The 24,290-nt window shown below is 38.8% G+C and overlaps 1 protein-coding gene across 1 annotated transcript in view; it reads left to right on the top strand.

Moving 5' to 3' along the window:
- Positions 1–24,290, top strand: part of XRCC4 (X-ray repair cross complementing 4) — a 292,420-nt gene extending 268,130 nt beyond the window's left edge. The window contains exon 10 of the transcript XR_014147101.1: positions 22,125–24,290. The gene's annotated coding sequence lies outside the window, so the exon portion shown is untranslated. The remainder of the gene's footprint in view (positions 1–22,124) is intronic.

Below are 24,290 nucleotides of genomic sequence, written 5' to 3'. Positions count from 1 at the left end.
GAAATAATGGCAGAATTAAAGCTTGTGTTTTGACCAAGGACTTGATGCTAAACCCTTTATAGAATTAATCATGAGCATCACATTGAATTAAGTAGAAGTAGTACTTCTGTATGGTATAAATGTTTCTGAAAGGTGATCAAGAGCTCAAGCAGTGAAACATAGTATAGTCAGTCAAAATGGTGGACTAACAACAACTAAAATATATGTCCATTATCTTAACCCCTGGAACCTGTGAATGTGACTGTATTTAGAAAAAAGGGTCTTTGCACATGTAATTAAGTTAAGGATTTTAAAATGAGATTATCCTGGTTTACCCTGATAATCCTATGACAAGTACCCTTATAAGAGACAGAAGAGGAGACACAGACACAGAGGAAAAGGTCATATGAAGACAAAAGCAGGTATTTTAACTTTGCAGCCACAAACCCAGGAACCCCCAAACCACAAGAAGTTGGGAAAGGCAAGGAATGTTCACCCCTAGTGCTTTCAGAGGGAGAGTGGCCCTGCCAACATCTTGACTTCTAGGTTTAGACTTCTAGTCCATAACTGTGAGAAAATAAATTTCTGTTGTTTTAAACCACTAAGTTTTACTAATTTGCTATGGCAGCCACGGGATATTAATACACATGGTAATAAATCACATAAAAACTTTTTTGATGGTCTCTTTTTCCTTACCATAATTTCCTGCCTTTCCTTTACTGTAATGAATCAGAAATTAAAGGCATACCCATATAGAATTAATGAAATTCAGTAGAGTTTCTTTTCTTTTCTTTTTTTTTTAAGATTTTATCTATTTATTTGAGAGAGAGGGAGGGAGAGCACAAGCAGGGCCAGGGGCAGAGGGAGAACAGACTCCTTACTGAGCGGGGAGCCAGACATGGGGCTTGATCCCAGGACACCTGAGCTGGAGGCAGATGCCTAACCAACTGAGCCATCCAGGCACCCCAAGTAGAGTTTCTACAGGGAGTGGGATAGCAGCTTTGAAGAGATGTCTGGGGATGAAAATAAGATTTAGAGAAGCTTATCCATGTATCTGCTTTGCGCTCACCTTTTCATGTATTCAAAGTTCTGGGTAACACATAAAGGAATTAAGGAATAAGCTTTTGTTCATCTGTTATCTCCAAACCAAAGTCTGTCTGGCTTCTGGGGGCAAAGCCAATTAAAAACTTGTATGTTTTTCTATGTAACACATTTGAAGAAACAAAATCATAAATCTTTAGAATATCCAAACCAACCCTTCTGCACCTTGATCTATTACAGGTTATTTCATCATTTGGGAATCCTTAAAACTCTGCTTGGATTTTATGACCAAATCATTGTTGAAATTTGATCCTGAATATGCATAATTAAGAGTGTTTGTATCTTAGACATAAGACTGACTCTTTACCAGATAGTAATTGTAACTGTTAGTCATCTTAGAGGAAAACTAAGATATGACTTTGAGTTAAGGAGATTGATTCCTAAACAATGCCAGGTACATAGCAGGCACTCCATGAAGATTTGTTTCATGAATGAATTTATTCAGCTAAAAAAGAGTTTGACTTCAGGTAGCCCTCTAATTTTTAGTAGTTAAAATAAACCCATTCAAGCTGACCATATCTATAGAAAGCCCAAGACAGCCATAAAATGAAGCCCATCGGATTTCTTTATGCAGAAGAAACAGCTGCAAATCCCTCAAGAAGCTGCAAGAGCGATGCTACCTGGAGTCACGTAAGAGAGAGTGTTGGGACTGGGGTACACTGGAGGGCACACACTCTGTCTTAAGGGGGCAGCCACTACTCAGCTGGAGCAAATTGTCACCACGCAGAAATTTGAGCCTAATTTGCCATTCATCTCATATTTTCAAGAGAAGCCAGAAATATAGATGAGAACACTTGCCATTTTAAAAGTTGGCAATGAATTCAGTCTTTTCAAAAACGCTCTGTGGTGGCCAAACAAAACACATCTGCTAGCCAGATAGGCCTAGAGTCCTTCAGTCTGGGTCTCTACTTCTTAATATCTTTCCCTTTCTTTACTTCCCTTGGACTTCTATTTCCTCTTTCTTTCTTTCTCTCCTTTCAGCCTCTTGAATCACTAATTGTCTAGAAACTAGTGTCTGGGATAAAAGTTGTGCAGGGCAGGAAGACTGGAGAACTGGATGTGTTCTGAATGTCAGAACAAGGCTTAGTTTGATCAAGTCAGAAAACAGACCAGGAAGCAAGTAAATGGGCTTTGGATGTCATAAATGCTGGGTTTGGTCCATAATCTAACAACTGTCTAATCATTGAAACATTACTTAACTTCTTTGGTTCTTACCTGCACCATCCACAAAATGGGAATAATTGCACCAATATCCATTGCACCATTATTGTGAAATCAAATGAGATAATGGTTTTAAATGAACCTTATCGATATAAAGGGCCATAAAGTTATTAATCATACAGTAATTATTAATAACAAGAGGCTTACTGGTGTGCTGCATTCTTGTTATCATATAATAGTTACAACTTACAGAGCACCAGCAACGTGCATCACCAGAAGTCAAATAGTCATAAATCAAACATGCTGTAGTGAGTTCTACAAGATAGTGTATAAATTATATGGTAAAGACTAAAAGTGCTATAACATTTCAGAGGAGAAGATTGATGACAACTGGAGTGAAAGTGTGCGAGGAGTAGTGAGACTTACACCAGACTTAAAAGGCTGCAAAGGATAGTCATAGTGTTACTGGCTTGTTTCAGGCGTCAAAACAGATTTTACTTTGGAATTACATTTTTATGTATGTGGCCTATGGAAAGCACCAAACCAATTTAGTTGTTGGTTTCCCAAACTTCATTCATTCATTCATTCATTCACCTGATGCTGGTTGACATCTCTCTGTGCTAGGTACTTTGATAGGTGCTAGAGATACACTGTCTTTGCCCTCAGGGAACTCACCATCAAGATGTTAAGTTTGGGGAAATGCTAGGTTAGTTGAGCTAAACCTTCTTGGGTGGAGCTATTGTATGTAGGTGTGTGTGTATATATGTGTGCATTTAGCTGAAGGATTTTCAGATCATTTAATATTCTTGAGTCTGAAGGTAATAGAATAGTGTATGGAGAGTTCCTTTTACAGATTAGCAATTGGGACCTATTGTTTAAATTTAGAGATGCTGTACCTGAAAAGTTATCTAGAGATGGAAGAAAAAATATTATATATGTCTTTGAAAATGTAAATATTGACTGTTTAAACAAAAATTTCTCATATTTTCTGGCTTGTCAGATACCATGTATAATAAGTGTAGCCCATTTGTGCATTACAGAGATATTTGAGGGTATCCATGGGCTCATCTAGTCTCACTGGTTAATAGGGCTTGTACATAAGTATGACCACTGTGATTAACAAAATACAGAACCATTTAAAGTTGTTCTTTCATGTTGCTATTACATACTTTATCAGTTTCTACCGTTTATAGAATGTCTACCATTTATAGAATGTCTGTGTTCATTTTTTTTTAATTTTAGAAAAGGATTCTCTGATAAACATTATTACCAAGTCTTACAGGCACATTAAAATACCCACATACATTTAAATTTTGTATGTAACTATGTTGCTCTGTTGTTTTCTCATTAAACTAGAACCCCAATTTAGAAGTTTTAAAGTTAAGAAAACAATTCTACTTATAGTAACATTAAAAAGAATAAAATACTTAGGAATTAATTTAGCCAAGGAGGTGAAGGACTTGTATGATGAAAATTACAAAACATTAGTGAAATAAATTAAAGAAGACATAGAAGACTTAATATGGTTATGATGGTCATGCTACCCAAAGTGACCTATAGATTTAATGCAATTTCTCTCAAAATCTCAATGACGTTTTTTGCAGAAATAGAAAAATCTCGAGGGACCTAGAATAGCCAAAAAATCCTGCAAAAGAAGAACAAAGCTGGAGGACTCATACTTCCTGATTTCAAAGCTTGCCACAAAGCTACAGTTATCAAAACAGAGTGGTACTGACATAAGGATAGACATTTCACTCTGTGAGGTACATGGAATAGTCAAAACCATAGAGACAGAAGGTAAAACGGTGGTTGCCAGGGACTGGGGGGACATGAGGGGCATGAGGAGTTAGTGTTTAATGGGCATTGAATTTCAGTTTTGCAACATAAAAACAGCTCTAGAGATGGGTGGTGCTAATGGTTGCGCAACCGTCTTGAGTGTACTAAATATCGCTGAACTCTACACTTAAAGATGGTTGTTCAAAACAGTATGCTTTATGTTTTGTGATTTTGCCACAATCCAAAGTTGGGGACAACAATAAAAATGATTTTCCAATAATTATGGTAGAACATTGACTTTATCGTTTTAAAGACTTCAGCCTATGCCACTTAAGTTTTCTGTTCTTTCTCACCCTTTACTCTTTACCATTGTTTTTTGTTTTGCCTCACTCCAGGGCCTCTGGCACCAAAAAAGTTAATGTTTGAAGCTCTTGAAAAGTAGGCCTTTTATACGTAGTGAGGGTATTTCACTTCTGCAGTCCCATCCCCAGTCTATACCTGCATTGGAGGGATTTATTACAAATGCACATCTTGTAGTCAGGACCTCTCTTTGCCTCAGGACACTCACCACCTGTGAGAGGCTCCCCCAGAGATTGCCCAACCTCCTGGGACCCACTTCTCTTCTCCTGAAGATTTGTCACTTTCCACCCCCACCACCTCACTGTGTACATGTCAGCGGTTTCACCTAGAGTCTAGAATAGTTTTCTCATCTAAATTGGCTTTCATTTGAAACAAAGCAAAGATGGAAGGATAACATGAGGGGACTGGATCCTAAACCGTGCACTAATTAGAACACTCACATCCAGAAGCCTATGACCTCTCCTCTCTGTGACTTCCCATAAAATTTTAGCCAGTGGCTCAGGTCACAGTGTCTCAGGGGCTGCCCTTCCTCTTGGGATGTTGGAGGGCTGCATTTAGCTCACACTAACTCCCCAAAGCCAGGAAATATTCTTTTAACAGATGAAGCGCTCTGTTGACACCAGAAAAGATGCAAAGCATAACGTGGTATGTGTTCGTCAGCTCCCAGAGCAAGGGAAGCAAAGCAAGTGGGCTCTTTACAAACCCTATTTAGTGAGAGTTGCTTGATAAACCACAGGAGAGGTAAAATAGGATAAGTGAAAATTCCTTAGACGTATCTCTTGCAGTTCAGCTGAGGTGTAATTGTGTTTCTGAGCTACCCAAACCAACAACCATCTTCATTTATTAAGCTCTTACAATTGATTGGGTGCAGAGCTGAGAAACTCCACACTGCACTGTCTTCTCTGATCCAAATGTGCCAATAGTATAAAATCAACTAACTGACCAGTTATATGTATCCAGGATATAATCAACTAACTGGCCAGGATATATCCCTTTTGCTTCTCTTCTTCTCAGATAAATAGGTGAGAAATTGCATTTTCTTAAGCTCAACCTACTTTATAATGAAGATTCAACATGCAAATGTAACACAATATATATAATAGACTATTTGACGTCCATTGTAAACTGAAAGATTAGAAAGCATGAGATAGGACTGCAGTTTCATTTAATGATCACATCTTTCTTGGTTTACTTGGTGAATCAGACTGTTCACATCATTCGAATGAAGGCATGCAAGAGTTACACTTGTGACCAAGGTAAAATAAAAAGGCCTAGATCTATCCTCTTCCCAGAAATTGCTGGAATATTGGACAAAATATATTAAACAGTGGTTTGCAAGTAACTGGAAGTCAGGCAAGAAAACAGAAGAGATACCAAGAGGAAATAAACAAGGTGAGCCCCACCACTGTCTCACTTTACTTCCAAGAGAGTTTCCAGGCCATGGTGTCATGTGTCCAAGCCACCGAGGAACTGAAACTCTCAGTCACTGCTGGTGGTCATATAAAGGGCTCAGTGACTTTGGACAACAAGTTAGAAGTTTCTTTAAAAAGTTAAACAGAAACATGCCGTGAGAGCCAGCCGTTCCAGTCCTAGTTATTTACACAATAGAATGAAAGCATATGTCCTTAGATTTGTGTGTGTGACTCTTCATAGCATCTTTATTTGCAATGGCTAAAAAACTGGAAACAAACCAAATGTCCATCAAGAGATGAATGAACAAACACATTGGTAAAATACATACAATAGTATACTACCCAACAATAAAGAGGAATGATCTGTTGATACTTAAAGAGCATGGGTAAATCTCAAAGCAAGAAGCCAGACTACATAGAATACATACTCATTCCACTTACATGAAATTCTAGAAGACATATATTAATCTATAGTGACAAAGAATATCAGCGGTTGGCTAGGAGTGAGGGCAGAAGTGGAGGAAGGGCAGGATTACATGGGGACACAATGAATATTTTGGAGATGATAAATATGTTCATTGTTTTACTGTGGTGATGGTGTCACAGGTGTATATATATGTCAAAAGTTGTCAAAAATATTGTACACTTTTAATATATGAAGTTTATTGTATGCCATTGGAAAAGTATGTTTTAAATGTTTAAAATTGTAGTAAAAGATACATAACAGAAAATTTACCCTTTTGATCATTTTTTAACTGTACAGTTCAGTGACATTAAGTACATTCACGTTGTCTGATGCAGCCATCACCAGAACTTTTTTCATCTTGCAGCCCTGAACACATTAATATGTTTGTCGCTCATATCTCAGGAAAGCTATTGGAGGAGGGGGAAGCCACCACAAAGTGAGGTTGGTTTTTTTTCCAGCTTTTTATTTTATTTTTTTTATTTTTTAAAGATTTTATTTATTTATTTGAGAGAGAGAATGAGATAGAGAGCATGAGAGGGGGGAGGGTCAGAGAGAGAGGCAGACTCCCTGCCGAGCAGGGAGCCCGATGCGGGACTCGATCCCGGGACTCCAGGATCATGACCTGAGCCGAAGGCAGTCGCTTAACCAACTGAGCCACCCAGGCGCCCTTTTTCCAGCTTTTTAAAAAGCAAATAGATTATGAGACGCTAGCCTGATAATTTGTCATTTATAAAAGCTGATCCCATTATGCTGGGCCTTGGGCAAAGCCTCCTGTGTACATCAGATCCTTCATTCCTCACAAGAACCCTATGCGGTGTAAATAGTGTACAATCCCTGTTTTACACGTGAGTAGACCGAGGACTTTTTTTTTTTTTTTTGAGGCGAGGGTAGAATGAAGTTACTTTTCCAAGTTTATTTGACGAGTAAAATGGCGAAGGCACGTTTCAAGCGCCAGCAGTCTCTTACTATTTCAAGTTTCATATGTCCATGAATAATTTTTCAGTGACGACAAAATAGGTGCACTGATGATTTTACTTCATTCGGAGGACTGAGAAGGAAACAAAAGTTTCCTGAAGTATCTGAAATCTGAAATTCCTGAAAAAATCTGAAATGGAAAACAGATGTGTTTTTTCTCATCATTCATTTTTCACCAAATAATTTTTTAGGATACCTAGGTGTTAAGCACTGCTCCAGAAATTTGGGATACAAGTACAAAGAAAACAAAACAAAACAAAACAAAACATGGCCCTTGCTTTTAAAGTCTCACATAGTCCGTGAATTGTAACAATACTGTGATACATGTAATAATGAAAGGGCATGCAATTTACAATAGCTATTCTGAAAGGCAGGAGGAGCAGATGTGGGGTATAAGCAGGAGAATCACCTCAGAAAAACTTGAACTACTATACATTTAATCCAGGTCTTGAAATTTTGGTCAGTTTTTTCTAGATAAAGGTGGGAGACAGGAAAAGAAGCTTATAAGCTATAGAAATGACATACATGAAGGCAAGAGGATGTTATAAAAGAGCAGATGTTTTCAAAGGTAGAAGCCACAGGGAAATTAACTCTTTAAGTTGATTTGTTATAAGGAAGATCATCAGTATTTGAGTTGGAAATTTCTGGAATGTGCAAAGTGTTCATTAGGAGTTCATTAGGCTATTGTAATTTCTAGAAATAATTAAAACTGAAACACATTGTGCTTTGTGGCCAAGAGGTAATAAAAATAGATGAACTTGAGGAGGTTTGCTGTGATATACACTTCAGGTCACAACGTGTGACCTAGGATTGCTAAGTACATGGTATCTCTAAGTGGTATATCAGTAGGATGAAAATACTTTGTGTCTGGTCTAAACTTTTCCTGGTAAGCTAAACTTTACATGGCTACAAGACTGCCTCAAAGCTATTTTAACAAATGAACTGATGTTTATAAAACATCCTTTACAAACTTTACACTTTCATTTAAATGTCAAAAAACTCTTTTTCTAAATCCCAATTTCTCTTTATAATAAGAAAATGGAGCACTTGAAACACTGAAACATTTAATGCTCATTTTCCCCTTACGGAGTCCTATTCTTATGAAATCACTGTCTTACTTTTGTTGGAAAATTTTAAGTCTGTAATTTTTAGTACCATTTAAACAGAGATTTCTTAGTTATTTTCTTAAATGATTCCTGTTTTTATTTTTATAGATTATTGACCCAATTTATAAACATTACATTAACTTTGGAGAGACCTCCAAAGACAGTTTTTTTTTTTTTTTTTTAAGGCCAGAATTTCCTGAAGATTTTGAGGTTTTAGTTCGTGTTTATTATGACTACCTCAGAGACTGATAGGGGTCTGAGAGCATGGGTAATGTATTACAAAAAGTCCTACTGAGCTTATTTCAAGAACATTTCTATCTGTGAGGGCTAATATCCAAGGCTGATGCTATCACGTTGTTACTTTGAAGCATGGTAGGAAAAAAAAAAAAGGTAAAAGGAAGCATTTAATTGAATAAAAGCAATGAAACAAAACACCAATTGATTTTTCTGTGTTCTTGCGTAAAACGGAAAGAGGTCGAAGACAAATTATCAAAATAAAAATAATATGTCCCCAGAACTGAGTTTATCAGAATGTCCGGGATGGTAAGGATTTACAGAGTGCTTAACTACATCTGAGGCCATTCACATGTGATAACTAGTTTTGCCACACACTTCCCCTCCTCTTTTTATTTATTTTTTTATTTTTTATTCTTTCTTTAAAGAGGGTGGGAGCAGGGCAGTCCTTGTTCTGTTCAGCTTCAGTTTAGTAAAGAAGAAGAAAATAGTAATAATAAGTGGGCCCCTGTCTAAACAGTAACAACTTCCTGGAAAGTTACAATATTCTTTGGAAATTCAGTTGCAGCCTAACATGGGAATATATAACTATATAGAGACTAGACTGTATGCGGTACATGGAAGTAGCAGTCGTGGGATCAGACAGATTTTGGCTGCTTGAGGTAGTGGCCTTCCCCTCTGAACTTCACATTTCTCTTCTGTACAACTAGAATAATATCATCTACTTTTCAAGATTATCATGAAGATATGCTTGGCCTACATTACGTGCTCAACAATTGGTGGCTATTATAACTATTATTTTTACTATTGTCATTATTATTTTTATTATTATCATAATCGTATTTGGAGAATGAATAAGAGAAATTTAGAGTTCATCTGAGACTGTAGTATCTTTTGGACAAACACTACCCTGGAAACAAAATATTTTGGTTTCCATAACAGGGAAATAGTATGATGATTAGACTTGTCAACCAAAATAGGAGTTAGAAATCAATGCTAGCCATGTGCATTTACTTTAACCAAAGACAACATTCTTCTTAAAACCTAATGGTGGTTGTCCCATTCAATTTAAAAACTACTATTGGCTGGGCGCCTGGGTGGCTCAGTCAGTGAAGCATCGGACTCTTGGTTTTGGCTCAGGTCATGATTTTGGGGTCATGAGATAGAGCCTCATGGAGTCTGCTTGGGATTTTCTTTCTCCCTCTGCCTCTGCCTCTCCCCTGCTTATGCTCTCCCTCTCTCTCCCTTCTAAAATAAATAAAATCTTTAAAAAATTTTTTTTAAATAAAAACTACTATTGGCTGCAAACTTTTTGAATGTAACTTTACCCGGCATTTTAGGTTAAAATTGTTTTAAAATCATTATTTCAAAATGGTTAACAGTACTGCCCCATGCCAATCACCAGCAGCCAGATGAGCCCAGCATCGCCAGGGACCTTCACCTCAGGCCGCAAGTCCGCCTGCTTTCCTTCTGACTCTCAGCGAGAACTGGAGACCGTCTCTCAGACTTGCAAACACAAAGCTAATTTTCAAGCAATAGGAGAGTAGTTGAAAGCACTCATTACAACTTGGGGTATAGTAGATAAAATAATGTTTTGTTTATAGTAATACAGCACTAGGTATGGGTAAGAAAACTTCTGCTTTAGTAAAAATTGCTTGCTTTTAAGACTATTCCATTTCCTATGGAACATATTTGCACAAAAGGGGGCAAGAAGTGACTTTTTCAAGAAAGTGGAAAACTTTTGTGAATATTAAACTATAAATCCCCATAAACTAAAAAGGTGTTTGTAGAAGAGTATCTCTTAGGACTGTGGAGGCAAAATTTAATTTTGCAATTGCTAGTACTAGGCGTGTGTGTTTTAGAACAACTGACAGATAATTGCAGAACGTTTTTATAAGTCTTTTAAATATAAAATGTTGACACTTTTTCTGAAAGCTGCAGAGCTGATATGATATATCCTACTGATAAAAATGATACTTTGTGGCTGTTTTCTTATTACAAATTATTTCAATCATCACTTAACTATAGCTCCCAATTAAAGTGCAATTTTAAGTGCAGAAAATCAAATTGGACCCTTCAAATAAATGAATCCCCAAATATCAAATGTTTTAAATAAACTAAATTTGAATCCTGTATCTAATCTTTCTTTCATTAAAAAAGTCTCTAGTAATTTATGTCAAAACTGGACCTCCGAAATGGAGTTACTGTGTACCTATTTCCATCCTTAAACCACACATTTGGTTCACAAATCAAGTAATTATGTGTACAAAGAGATCTTGGGAAGTGCAATCACTTCACTGACACATGTAAGTAAAATATGGATGCTCAATTTCCATCTTAATGCATGCAAATGATAGACCCACACATACAGGCATTATAACTGGCCCTGTGCATAGCCTGTCACTTTGGCTATTGAATTTAAAAAGATATCCTGTTCCTCCGAGCATGTTGAACAACATTCAGCAGGAGAATTGTCTCCAATTCTATTTTTGTTTAAATTTCTTACTTTGATTTCTAAATAAATAAATATTGAATTCTGATACTTAATGTATTTTTATCATTTGCCTAAGAACGTTGATATATTACTGTATTTCATTTTATAGTGAAACTGGCATATTATCCTTTTTGGTTCTATAATCCTTGTAGGGCTTTGGATCTAGGATTTACTAAAGGTATGGCCTAACCTCCTTGAGACTTTCTGTCCTCATCTGAGAAATGGGACTGTATTCATGGCTGCCATGTACAGTACAGAGGCTGTACTCTGTACGGTGGGAAAGATGCTTGCACAACTGTACACAGCGGCTCACCCCTATCAGTTACAATATAGGTTTAATCTTTCTAGCAGAGGCTCAAAATTAGAGTGACTTGATCAGCTGCAAGTTTATTTCTCTCTCATGGAACAATCTGATTAATTTAATGTAAGCACATCAACACTAGTATAGCAAATTCACAGTGCCAGGGACCCAGGCTCCTTTTCTCTTGCCCTCTGCCATCCCTAGGCTGTTGTCCTTATACACATGATCCAAGAAAGCGAACTGGGACATCAGCATTTTAGGCAGCAGGATGAAGGAAGAAGGGAAGAGGAATCGTGTTGCCATCCTTGAATGACATATCCTAGAAGTTACTCACGTCATTTCCTCTCCTGTCCTATTAACCAGAATTCAATCATGTGGTCCTTCGTGGCTGCAAGAGAATCTGGGAAATGTTGCCATTTTCCCGGTAGTGGTGATCCAAGCATGCTATGAAAGAGGTGTGACCGACTGAGCAGACAATTAGTTGGGGGGAGTATGTTGATTTTATTTCCTTATTTTCTGTATTCTTGATGTGCTGGCATTTGGAGCCTTGATCATGGAGAGACTACCCCTCCTAGAGCTAGCTAATTCCTAGAGATGGTAAATAATTCTCCTGGGAATATGCCTTCCATATACAAACCAACCAATCTGTAGCCCACACCCCCAACCAGCCCCTTTATCAAACACACACCAAGCCAACACCTACCCTAGATCTCCCCAGTGCCAGGTACTAGACCACTAGGGACCATCTCTCTAGTCCAGAGCCTGCCCAAACTATTCAAACTATCCAATCCTGAAGTTACTCAGTGTACCTACCCTGTCTCACCCATTACTTTCCACACACTAAATAAAATAAATAAAATAAAAACTAGTAATAAAGGCTCTGGGCCATGCTCTGCTTTCACCCCTCGTCTGACTCCTGACCATCCCTGGTCCTTCTCCATGTGACCCTGTATGGCATGCAGTGCATCTATTTCTAGAGATCTATGTGTGCAAACTTCTTCCTTCATGACAATCATTTCCATGTTCGATGTCTTACCAAATCTAATAAAAACAAATTCTGGGTACATTTTCAACTTAGGGAACAACTAGATGCCTCTGCCAGAAGGCCTATTATTATCTTCCACACACACTACGCAGGGATTGTTCAAGGATTAAGTGACTAGTGAATACTAACTTTGTAACTTTGTAAATACTAACATTCTGTACAAATATAAAGGCAAATATGCAATCCAAGTGTAAAAAAATCTTTAATAGGAAAATTTTAAATTTTTAACATTGTGTCATGCAGTTGAAATTAACAACTTTCACCTCAAACTTTTATTCTGATTTAGTAAACACTGTAAAAGGAATGGCCAGGGTTGGAAATGTGAAAGATGAAATCTCATCCCAGTGGTTGGTGGTGAAGGGGAAAGTAGAAACTGGATCCCCCAAGTTTTAGAAACTTTCCAGAGTCTTCTTGTCTTTATTTTGGTTGATGATGATGATGGAAATTTTTACCCTGAATTACTGAAATTTTACTTGGTTTTCCTTTTTTTACACCTTTAACTTTTATCATTGAGCACATGAGTGAGAAGGGTGGAAAGATAGACTCTTCCAATTTGTTGCCTTTAACTGTTCACATGGAAAAAAGAGGGTTTTTTTTTTGTTTGTTTGCTTGTTTGTTTTTATCCAAACTATTTGTCAACTGTTGGACTTCAAATGCCACACTTATTACAAGGAAAAATCTCCCAGCAAAAGCTATAACAAAAATATAATACAGTTAATTCGTATGACAGACTGGTTGTGTGGTTGACAAACTTATGGCATAAAAGAATGACTCAGTGTACTTGTTTATATTACACATTCCTGGGTTTCACTCATAGAAATTCTAATTTAGTAAGTCTGGGGAAAGGCTCTGGCATCTATATTTTACGAGCGTCACAAGTAAGATTTTTAAAGATACATTTACATTTCTTTAGTAACACCTTTGAGATATAATTCGCATACCATACAATTCACATTTAAAGTGTACAATTAAATGCCTTTTATTATATTTACAGAGTTATGCATCTACCAGCACTAACATAGTCCAGAGCATTTTCATTACCACAAAAAGAGACACCACACACATTAACAGTCAACCCCATTTCCCCATACTGTTCAGCCCTAGGTAGCCCTATTAATCTACCTTCTGTCTCTGTAGAGTGGAATCATACAATATGTGGTCTTCTGTGTCTGGCTTTTTTCCCCTTAACATAATGTTTTCAAGGTCCATCGATTTGTAGCATGTCTCAGTACTTCACTCTTTTTTATTGCTGAATAATATTCCCTCGTGTGGATATACCATATTTTATTTATTCATTCATCAGTTTATAGACATATAGGTTGTTCCCACTCTTGGAACAGTGCTACTATGAACGTTTATAAGCAAATTTTTATGTTGACATATGTTTTATTTTCTCTCAGATATATACCTAGGAGTGGAATCGCTAGGGCAAATGAGTGACCTTTGGAGAAACTCCCAGACCACTTTCCAAAGTAACAGTACCATCTTACACTCCTACCAACAGTGTACAGGCTTCTAAATTCTGCATATTCTCAACAACACTTGTTATTATCTGACATTTTGATTCTAGCCATCTTAGTGGCTGTGAAGTAGAATCTCATGGCTTTGAATTGTGTTTTCCAGGTGGCTAATGATACTGAGCATCTTTCATGTGTTTACTGGTTGTTTATCTTCTTTGGAGAAAAGTCCATTCATATACTTTGATCATTTTAAAAAATTAGGTTGTCTTTTTATTATTGAGCTGTAAAAGTTCCTCATCTCTTCTAGATAAAAGTTCCTTCTCAGATCTATGATTTGCAAAAATTGTGTCCTATTTTGTGCGCTGTCTTTTCACTTTCTTGATGGTGTGTTTTGACACCGTGGAAGTTTTTAATCATGATGAAGTCCCATTTTTAAATTTTTTCTTCTATTGCTTGTGACTTTGGTGTCAGAACTATAAAATACAGATTATTTTCTACAGTGGCACAAGATACACATTGAAAAATACTGATCTAGTTGTAGATGGTCCTTGACTTGAACCAGTTCATTCATTTGGAGCCTGTTCTTGTGGATTTACTGAGAGCTGTCCTCTGGAGGAAGATTAGCCGAAGCCATGCCCCCGTAACAAGACACTGCCTTCCATTTATTCGTTCATCTAGTGGCTATCCCCAAGTTTGCAGGCACTGTGAAAATTAGAAAGAGGTGCCAGCTTGTGGGAAAATAGAGTCCCTTGGTAAAAGTCTCGGTAGGGTGTGTCAGAGGTGGAAGAAATTTTGCCCCTCGCTCCTGTCGATTATAGACGTTTGCTGGGTCAATGGCTTGACTGGCAGAGCTTGGATGCTGTTTCAGCCCCTGCTCATTTGCTTGGCTGGACACTTGTGTAGTGCAAAGATTGCACAGCTGTACATGGTGGCCCTGGCCAATTTATCAGGTGCTTTATTTTCTTGTCAAATCTTGTTAACTCTGTTGTGTAGGTATTATTATCACTGTTTTGCCAGTGAGGAAACTCAGGTGGGTCGGTTGGCTTGTTCAAATTCATGAAACTAGTAAGTAGCCAAACTAAGATTTGTGCTCCCCTCCTATGACTTCAATTCTAAAAGGCTTTCCACTCTGCCACTGTTTTGTATTCTGTTTGTCACTCAGGTTTTAAGACCTTAAAGCTTATTAAATTCCTCCGTCTGAAACCAGATCAGGAACTGCCAGACGTGTCGGGAACCTATTTACCTTGCTGGAATCTGTACTCAGATTACTACTTCCTTCCTGTTGCTTCCCTGTATCAAACCCCTGGCCTTCTAATTTAGGACTTTCTGAGGCTTGGCAGTGTTTCTCTTCCCTTATTGCTGAACCGTAGCCAGATCTCTTCTCCCTTCATGGAGTTGCCAAAATGCTATGAATCAGAGGAAACCCTGGCATTTGGTATGGAATTGCCTTACCACTGGAAGGCTGGAAGACTTCTTATTCAAATGAGACATAAAGGTCTAGGATATGAAGCACATGCACACCTACAGTTACATAAAGGCACAGATAGGAAGCCGAGGGGCTATGGCAGAGGAGACTGGAGGAAAGGCTTTTGTAATTTCTTTCTTGCTGGACGAATCTGTTTTCACCAGCAAGAGACATCTTGCTGCATCTCTAGACAACCCAACAACCTGCTTTTCTCCTCACCAATATCTCTTGCGCTGCCTTCCGCCAAGCTATATGCCACTATTTTTTCTGTGGAAAGTACTGTCCATTTTCCCTCTTCTCCTCAAGGGAGAGGTGAAGGGGAGACTCCAAGAGAAGTCACAGAAATTGAGGATGTTTCTAAGAAGTGGAGCTCAGCATATGTACTCAGAAAGGGACTTTGTTGATCGTCCTTGTACCTACCCTACAGGAGCGAAGGTATTTGGTGAGAAGTAACTGGAAGGAGAGAGGGCACGGGGAGCCTGAACTCCCACTATTTGATCTGGCGAAGCCCAGGATTTGGGTTTTTGTTTGTTTGTTTGTTTGTTTTGTCTTTTAGTGAGCTAAGTGATAGAGCAGGAGGTAGCTGTACTAAAGCTGCCTTGCTGGTGTCCCGAGAGTAGCCTCTCAGACTTGGGGAACAGTAGCAGGGGCGTGGGGCGTATCAACTGAGATTGAGTTGAGGAGGGTGAGGGGAGAAGCACAATGGCACCTCCCAGGGCAGGAGATTGCACAGCAGGATGTCCTCTAGAGACTCCTGGAAAGTGCACACATGTCCTCCAGGTGGCCAGCACTGGGACACCTGACCCACAGAGGGCATCAGCTGCCAGTCGCTGTGGTCCAGAGAAGCTTTAATGATCCCAGAGAGGATTCTAACAGCAGCCGGTAAGGAAGAGGGTCTTGTCCCTTTCCTTCACCCTCACTTCTGCTTGTTTGTAGCAGAAATGCTGAAGCTAGAAGAGAGCGTATACAGAGGTCCCAGAGTAGCCAACCCAGCCTTGCCCCATGCCAGAGTCAGGCAGCCCCAGGAAGAGTAAAAATACAGACATCCTCCTTCTCTGGTTTAAATCCCTTGAGCCACAGGTAGAGAAGCTTTGGTGGAAGGAGAGCCTTAATTAGTCTATGATATTCGTATTTTCAACTATGTAAAAATAAGCATATGTTAATGAAAAGTGTACAGAGAGTTATGGAACCTTACTGTCATTGGGAAGGGGGCATTTGACACAGCAGTTTGGACAGTGATTGGGAACAAAAACAATAGCATTCGGGTTATTTTTTAACTTGGAAGCTCACAAATAGCCTGGTTTCAAGCAACCGAATTTTTCATTCACCTTTGCTTTTTTTTTTTTTTTTTTATGTTCAGTTAGCCACTGTATAGTACATAATTAGTTTTTGATGTAGTGTTCAATGATTCATTAGTTAAGTATAACACCCAGTGCTCATCACCTTTGCTTTTTACTACCCCCAGTCCCACTGTTTCCTAGGCATCAGCCATCCGTCTGTCCCCGGGTGAAAACTGCCCTCCCTCAGCTTCTTCCTTTTCCCATCTGGATCTGCCATCTCTATTAGGCATGGCTGGATCATTTTAGGAAATGATTCCCAATTATAATCCAGATTCCAGCTTCTTTCTCACTCTCTTGATATCTGCTTCCCCAGTTCCCTCTCCAAAAATGCAATTGTCTGTCACAGGAGGTATTCTTTCCTATTTTGTTTATAGCTTCATGGGCCAGTCTCTATTTATGAATAGTGTAAAATTGTGCTTTATGTCCTCACAATACATCACCTCAAAGATAAAAAGTCAAGAATGTACATTGAAGAGTGCAGATTAACAGTGTTCTTGGTTAAGACCCCCTTAGGAAGATGCATTGTTACCACTTGGGTTGCTGGGTATTTGGATCCCTCAACTACAAGGGGAAAAGGGACTTTCTTGGCCCCTAGAACAGGAGCTCAGATGGAGTCATGGGCCCCGGTTGCACATGGCAAGGATAGGTGGCCCCAAGGGAGGGAGCTGCGTAGGGAGGCGGCGTCTTCTTTGCCTGCTACATTTTGGTTTCAGCCTTCCTTGATGCTTCAGAAATCCTGGTGTATTGCTCCCCTTTCATCCTTGAAATCTCCCTGCCATTGCCTCCTCCCCTTCCTAAGCCTCTGTACAGCACACTGGCCTTTTGGGGATTCATAAGGGTGTTTACTATGGGGCGGGGGGGAGGATAAGCAGAAAAAGAAAAGGAGAGAGTAGATAAAGGGAATAAAATGAGTCCTACCCTCCACTAGTTTCCCACCAGCCTTCCCTTGGATCGTTTAAACTTATGGTCAGAATCTTAGGATCCTTCCAGTGGGAATTAGTCCACAGACCAGTTTTGCAGGGCCTATTGAATGTTTTAAGAGCAGGAAGCACTGGATCAACAGTCCCACATTCCGATTGACTAGGCTCCCTTGCTTCCAAACGTCTTACCATTTTCTCTTGTTTACTTCTCTGCCTACTTCGCTCTTTTGTGGTGTCCTCATGGCCTTTGTGAAGCATTTGAGTTTTCACTGTTTCTTGAGGCAGAGAGTATGTTTTATTCCTATTTTCATTTCTATTCTTTAATGATAGTCCTTAGGACATAGAACATAATCAACAGATGTATTCATTCCACGTCAATTAACATATCTGTTGAGCACCTCCTACGGGCTAGGCACTGTGCTAAGGAGCTGTGTGAGAATGTGAACCGGACACATAAAGACCCTACTCTCGCACAGCTTCCATCAGTGATGACATGTTGAAAGTAAGAGGAAGTCCGCATTAGGTGAATTTACAAGCTAGATCTGTCAGAGGGAGAAGAGGCACTGAGATTTAGACTAGGGATCCTGCTAATGAGGCAGCCCTAGGTGTGACCAAGTAGCTGTGATGTGATCCCGGCATGGGGAGCATGGCCTACACCGAAGGAGCCGTGGCTGGATTCACGCTCCTCCCTGATACCTTAAAACTTGCAGCCTCATCTTGCCCCAACCAAGGCAGGAAACCTATTGTTGCCAGTCCTGCCTTTCTAGCCAGCCAAGTGGTGATTAGAGTATTGAGAATTATAGCAGATGTGATTGGTACCCCACCTGCATCCCCTTACCTTTATCATTTCCATGCAGGCTGGCCCAGTTTCCCATCACAAGCCCTGGATCTTTCAGCCTGAGAGCCTTCGCTGGCCACCAGAGCCCAGGCGGCCAGCACATATACCCAAGTGGCAGGAGATTAACACCCCTTGGAAAAGCCCTCAACCAACAACAAGTATATAAATAGCCCAGAAGGGATAGCTCTGCGGTGCACATTCTCTACTCTTTCTCAGCAGTCCCCAGTGGGATTAAGCTCTAACTGCCTATAGTGACAGCCTGCTTGAAGTGCGTCCCCCACTAGCCTCCTTTCCTTCCCTGTCTCATGCCTTCTTTATAGATGTTGCTTGGTCTTGCCTCCTAAATGAACTGCTTGCATTTGAATCCTGGCCTCAGGGCTTGCCTCTGTGGGAACCCAAACTAAGATAGATAGGTGCTTTTTTGTTTTTCCTTTTAAATTTCTGTGGAAAACGCCATTGGAATTTTGATAGGGATTGCATAGAATCTATAGATAGCTTTGGGTAGTAGGGACATTTTCACAATATTAACTTTTCCAGGATATATTTCCATTTATTTATGTCATCTTCAACTTTTTTTCCTCAGTGTCTTATAGTTTTCAGTGCCTAGTTCTTTCACTTCCTTGGTTAAATTTATACCTAAGTATTTTATTGTTTTTGATGCTACTGTACGTGGATTGTTTTCTTTATTTTTTTCTCAGGTGACTGTTATTATATAGAAATGCAACTGATTGTTGTATGTTGATTTTTACTGAAACTTTACTGAATTCCTTTATTAGGTCTAACAGTTTCGTAATGAAGTATTTAGGATTTTCTATATACAAGCTCATGTCATCAACAAACAGGGACAATTTTTCTTCTCTCTTTCTGATTTGCATGCCTTTTATTTCTTTTTCTTGACTAATTGCTCTGGATAGGACATCCAGTGCTGTGTTGAATAAGAGTGGTAAAAGTGGACACCTGACCTTAGAGAAAAAGCTTTCCACCTTTCACCATGGAGTGTGATGTTAGCTGTGGGCTTGTCATATATGGCCAGCCTTTTATCATGTTGAGAGTAAAATGGTGGTCGCCTGAGCCTAAAGGATGGGGGAAATGGGGAGATGTTGGTCAAAGGCTACAAACTTTCAGTTATAAGATGAGTAAGTTCTGGGAATCTAATGTACAGAGTGGTGACTACAGTTAACAATACTGTATTGTATACTTGAAAGTCTCTATGAGAGTAGAGCTTTAATGTTCTCACCAGAACAACAGCAACAAAATGATAATTATGCAGGTAAAAGATGTGTTAACCAACCTTATTGGGGTAACCATTTCACAGTATGCACATGTATCAAGTCATCACATTGTACACCTTCAACTTACATAATGCTCTATGTGATTTATATCTCAATAAAGCTGGAGAGAGATATTGTGTGAAATGATATGGGGAGAGGAGGCAGTCACAGGTAACTACCACCAGAGAGAAATAGACAAAAGTTCCCCCAAAGAGTTGCAGAAATGGGGATAGGAAGGGCTATTACACATTCTCAACTGCATTTTTGAGGGAAGCCTATAAATTCAATACAATATTTAAAATCAAATTATTTCAGCTTTGTGATGACTAAGAAGAAGAATTTTTAGTGCCTATTCTTTTCTCTTGTTTTCTAATGCCTACATTTGATACTCATGTCCAGCAGCCAGAGACCCTAATGTCCTTGGTGTGATCAATTTCCCTGACCTTCCTTTCTTGTTAGGATGACATTTAATGCTTTCCTTCCACCATTCAACTTTGGTTTGATTTATCAACTCTAGAAGACCTTCAAAAACTTAAAATGAACCCTGAGTACATGACATCTACTGAGCTATTTTTATTGTGGAAAAATAAGAAACACAATTTCTTCATATACAACAAGATTAATGCCTGGACTCAATGTCAGTAGAATATGTGCATGCAAGTGATTTTCCAGTAAAGGAGATTTGTTGAGCTATCATTCTCTCCTGATCCATTTGTAATCAGTGACATGTTTTTAAAAGATGGCTGATTAGACCAGCCAATGGACACACACACACACACACACAAATGCTTTTTTCCCTTTAAATTCATTAGTCATTACATAGATAAATAATAACCTTGGCTACTCCAATAAATTAGTTTTTTATATAGAGATTAGAAACTTCTTTAGGCTGAGAAGCAATCCTTACCTTTTGAATAATGCCTGAATGCCTAAGGTCTAAAACAGTACACATTAACAGTGCTTGGTAAATGCTTGTTGGATTGAACAAAAAAAATAGAAATGAAATTGAGAGCAGTCTGTTTGTGATAAGTATTTGCTGCGTCTTATAGATATTCTTCTCTTCTTTTTTCTTGATAAGCTATAGCAATATTTAATGTCCTTTGAATTGCAGGGTTAAAATGGGATCATTCATATTTTTTGACAAAAGCCCAAAGTCCCTGGCATTCAACTTGTCCTGCAATTCTTTTTGCTGAAAAAACTAAAATGGAATGACTGCCTGTTACTTCTGTGTCTTGTTCTGATACCTATACTGGAGTTCGCCAAACGTTCTTCTCACTACGTCAAACTTCCTTTGTTTCCTGTCTTGCTTTCCACCTTTGCTCACCAGAGACACTAATGATGCTGTGGTGGCTTTTTGCACCATCCATAGAGCTTTCATCAAATTTCTTGTCTCTGGGTCCCGTTGTACTCCAATTAAATAAATGGAAGCTGGTACTCACTGAAAATAAACAGCAACTGCAGAAGTTTTGCCTCTTAAGAAAACCTCTGCGTTGTTCTCAGCCCTACAGCATAGATTATAAGATCTCTACCACTTCCTTGTGTTCAGAAACCAAATCCTTCAGTTCATCTTGGTTCAGTGAGACAAATGCTTTATAAGAAGTGACCTATATTTCTCAGGCTGTAGGAGGGGAAGAAAAGAGTTTGAGAAAGTGACTAAGGAGGGGAGTAAGGTCGATACTATCTCTGATTCAATTTAGTTGGACTGCTTCATTTATGTCTTAATCTTTTTCTTTATAAAAATAATGGCATTTTTGATACCGTGCTCCAAACAGCTTTCCTGGGGGTGAGCGCAGACGTGCTGAGCCATTTGGCTGCCGTGTGGACCAACTCAGAGAACTTCTCTTCTCCCTAATGAAGTCATCCTCTGGGCAGCCCAGCCTTTCCCATCACTCCATGTTGGAACTTGGCTTTTGCTTGCATAGTTCCGTCGTGATGTAGATGGTCTTCCAGTTAAGTTCTGGAATAATCTGCCCAACCATGAACAGGACATTTACAGCAAAGAAGAAAAAAAACTTTTACTGAAAGAAACATTTTACTGTAACATTTTGATTTGGGGGTTGGGGAGCAAAGTCTTGCTCTGGGAAAAATCAAATTTTTCATGGCTTTCTGAAGGTATTTGTCTGTGTTTAATTTTTCTGAGTAATTTATATACTTCAGGCTAAAGAGTAATAAGATTGCCACCATCACTTTGCCTTTTGTAGAGTTTCTTTTCTTTTTTAAGGAAGGCAAAAGACCTCATATTACTTCTGCATTTCCTAGAAAACCAAAGAGGACTTAAAGTGTTGGATAAAATATCAGTCCCTAACCTATTAAAAAAAATAATAATGAAGCAATTTTAGAGGTTGGATTCCTTTTTCTAGGCACTGTGGAATTCATTAAAGGTACATTTTTTAACCACACATTTTTTTCACCATCCACAGAGGATATTTGCTTCATTGTGCCTAGGATCGGCCAGATCAGGGACTTGAAATGCGAACCTATTTTCTGCATGTGGGTGGGACTGGAACCTTGTCATCCCTAGTGCAGCAAAAGATGATACCATGTCTAAGAACACTTCACCTGATCACTAAAAAAGAAGATGTGAAATGTGATCCTAAAGCTCAGAAGGAGGTTCAGATGAAGATAATGAAATTCCCTGGACACCCACCTGCCAGCTACACCTTTCTTGTCCAGTCATTGGCTGACTGCTCCTGACTCCTGCCAAGTTCCTGAAGACAAGATCAAGGCAACGAAGCAAGGCACGCAGCTTCTGGCTTCTGGTTTCTTGTAGACACCCGCACTAGGAATGAAGATCTTGCTTTATCGATACCTGGGACTATGGAGTTTACATACAGAATACCCCCAGTACAAGGACATGATTTAAAGGGGGATACATAGAATGAGATTTTAATTACTGTTTGATTCAGACTTGAGTGCAATGGGCAAAGTAGTTTTAGTTATAAAGGTTACAAAAATATACTTTCCCATTCAAAACCTTGTGATAATTTTTAAAACGTGGGAGAATCAGAAATAACTGCTCTGTCATTCATTTTGTCTTCATGAAGAGAGAAAGAGACACAGGGAGAGAGAGGCAGGGAGGGAGAGGGAGAAAGAGAGAGAGAGGGAGAAGTCCTCAAGGACAGTTAAATGGAAATAATACATCTATAGAGTCTATTCTGAATGTACCTTGTATACTTTCCTTTTTATTCCCTATTATAGGGAAATTAGAGAAAGCAAGCTGATATTTGGGGGTGTCGTTTCATTTTAGTTATTTGGCAGCCTGCAGGAGTGTTTAATTTTCTAAATAATGTTACAAGCCGAGGTAAAGAAAAGGCATGTGGTATAAAGCTGTTCAGAATTGTCCATGTTCTGACTAGTGAAGTCTGCCTGAGAAAGTGCCTTTGCCCTATAGAACTGCTCTGTCAAGAGTTGTAATGTCTGTGGACATTATAAGGGACTATAAACATTAGAGGGCTAGAGAAACACATTTGGGAAGATAAAGGAAAATATCTCAGGATGTAAGTAGTCTCTGACCCTTATTTTTCATCATGTTTCATCATGTAAAGTTGGCATTATTTACAGGGACTGTTAAATATTAACATTTCCTTAAAAATGGTTATTAATCTGCTATTAGTTGCTTTCTTCCGCCTTAGGTCTCCTTTCCAGAAATGTTTTACTTAACTGTATTATGAAGGGAGAGCAGGGTAATGGAAAGATAATAAGCTTTTCAGATTGGCAGATGTACCACTTAGAAAGTAGCCACAGGCAAGACATTTAAACTCTTTGGAACTCAACTAGGTTTACTCAAATTTAAGAATGAGAACAATAATATATACTTTGAGGTGTCTCAGAGAAAGGTCTGTCCTAATACCTGGAGTATAAATTTCGATAAGGAGTTTTCTCCCTTTTTGAGTGAAGTGATCTTGTTTATAAAGTTGCTGGGAGGGGCACCTGGGTGGCTCAGTCATTAAAGCGTGTGCCTTAAGCTCAGGTCATGATCCCAGGACCCTGGGATCTAGCCCGATTTGGGCTCCCTGCTTGGCTGGAAGCCTGCTTCTCCCTCTCCCACTTCCCCTGCTTGTGTTCCCTCTCTCTCTGTGTCTTTCTCTGTCAATTAAATAAAATCTTTAAAAAAGTTGCTAGGAGGAGTGCTGGAAAGACCACTGGACCTGGAGTCAAGAGTTGTGTTCTGGTAATAGCTCTGCTGTTAATTGTCTGACTTTAGGAAAAATCACTTTCTGAGCTTTAGTTTGCTTATCTGCTAAATGTAAAGGTTGAAATCTGATTCTGTTCTGTGACTCTGTTATTCTAAATACTTAATGAAATAGAACTTCAATGTTAAGAACGGTGGTATAAAAACTATAGTAAGAATAAAAAAATAATTGTAAAACAAACAAATTGATTCCTAAATCGTGTAGTTAATAGTTATCTTATTCACTGTAGTGAGCTGATAAATAAATAAATAATGAGAAATGGAAAGCACACATTTTGAGGGCTGAAATTCTCCCAGCAAAACTTCTACCTGTCTATAACTTAAAATCTAGCATCATGCAGAATGCATACAACTTGCAAAAGAAACTTAGAAAAGAAACATTATAAATGTGCGT

This window comes from Leptonychotes weddellii, chromosome 7 (genome assembly GCF_054177405.1).
Source record: "Leptonychotes weddellii isolate Sample4059 chromosome 7, ASM5417740v2, whole genome shotgun sequence".
NCBI classification, from domain to species: Eukaryota; Metazoa; Chordata; class Mammalia; order Carnivora; family Phocidae; genus Leptonychotes; species Leptonychotes weddellii.
Note: the sequence above shows the minus strand (reverse complement) of the source record. Positions and strands in the feature narration are given on the sequence as shown.